Here is a 1,996-nt window from a genome sequence, read left to right on the forward strand (position 1 = left end):
AGGGGTTATATTATCAGTAACTAATTATTACACAGTATACTAATTAAAGTAGAGAACCAAATTAAATTCTCTAACATATTGGTAATAAATATGTCTAGATAGACATTATCTGACGCAATCCTGCCTCTCAATGACGTGAGAATTTCAACAATTCATGCGCAGATAAAGAAATATAAATTTATGTTTTTATTACAATTATTAAGGTTAATTGATATTGTGGTTAATATCCAACAATAGTGTTTTGTGATACAATATAGATGTATCAGTGTTGGAAATTTCCAACAATATGGGCTTCGGAGGACAGGTCTGGCGTGATATCAACCCCCAGGTCATTCCCTCTCTATGATTCTAGAAGAATTTCATCTCCCAAATGATACCTTGCATCTGGCGACCTGCTCCCTACACCTATCCTCATTACATTACATTTTCTCAGGTTAAACTCTAATAACCATTTGTTGGACCATTCTATCAGTTTGTCAAGGTCTTCTTGAAGCATTGTGCTGTTCTCATCTGTCTTAATCCTTCTCATAATTTTGACATCATCAGTAAACAAAGAGAGGAATGAGTCTATACCCCTGGATGATCATTTACTTATATCAGAAACACGATAGGACCGAGTACAATGCCCTGTGGGACACCGCTTGAGACTTCACGCTAATCTGAGGTCTCACCTCAGATTGGCAAACTCATCTCATCCACTTCATCATGTATGGTGAAGTGGATAAATGTATGATTGATGAATTCTTCATTAAGCGTCATGCTAACAACATAATTTTTTTTGCAATTTATTAGATAAATGCAACGTTCAAACCCGCGTTGATATACATTAAAGAATTGGTGAGAACTTTATACACTTCAATTTGCTTAAATTTATCTATGTAGATCTATGCTGTTAACAAAATAAATTTTTGTTTGATTCTCGATGGTCGAAGTGGTTGGGCACTGCTGTGGGATATTTGGGGCTTGACTCTATTTATTTAGATATTAAATTAATGAAAGCAATTACGAAGGACCACCCGCTTTTAAGAAAAGAGGGAAACTAATAAAAAGTGATCATTAGAAACTCCAGGAAGAACCAGTGTCTATGGTTAAATATTAGGAAGTATAATCACTTAACTAATTAATGGGCTGTATAGATAATTAACTTGAATCAAAGCCTCAAACACCTACATTGAGGGGTTATTGCTAGAACTTCATATACGTCTAGGAACTAGTGTGGTTCGTGCACCAGTTCATTGTGTAATAACTAATCTTATGACCAAATTAAAGAAATCTATAGAAGATTATCACCAGTAATTTTAAAAATCATTAACATCAGAAATTAATCATTCTAATAAACACGTATTATCTCCAATGTACATGATCAGCATCCAATTAAATAATAGGATATAGAAGTAATGAATTTTAAAGTAAATAAGTGAATACGAAAGGTTTTAGCTTTAAGACGATTTCAATGACATCATTTACGACTCATCCTCGGGATCTCTGGAATTCCTCGTAGAAACACTGGGAGATGAATAACACAGCGTAAGGTAACAGCTCGTGGACTCCTCACATGCGAGCTGTAATTTAAGGGATATTACGTAGCATTGAACTAGGCTACTGAAATATCTATATTCATGAAAATGGGAAAACAAATTAGTTATGGTACTAACATGGGTTTTGTTAAGGTCGCTCGATCTAACGACAAGCTGCCCCTACATATACAATCTCTAATGATGCATCAAAAGGGAATTATATACTTAGCTAAGGGGTACAGATTATGTTGAAGCTTGCCGAAACTGCGTCCCAAGCTCCAATGGCGTTCACGTGGTTGATAGCTTGGCTTGAATGTCGACGAGTTATTAGTTGGCCGGTCACTGCAGATCACGTAGAACAATATTAACTAGTTCTATGTTGAGTACCAGTGTAATTCTTGCTGATAACTTCAACGTCACGTGTCTCAGACTCTGACACCAAGACCTTGTTGCTTAATTCCGCAACAGGAGACTTCACG

This window comes from Procambarus clarkii, chromosome 1, assembly GCF_040958095.1.
Source record: "Procambarus clarkii isolate CNS0578487 chromosome 1, FALCON_Pclarkii_2.0, whole genome shotgun sequence".
NCBI classification, from domain to species: Eukaryota; Metazoa; Arthropoda; class Malacostraca; order Decapoda; family Cambaridae; genus Procambarus; species Procambarus clarkii.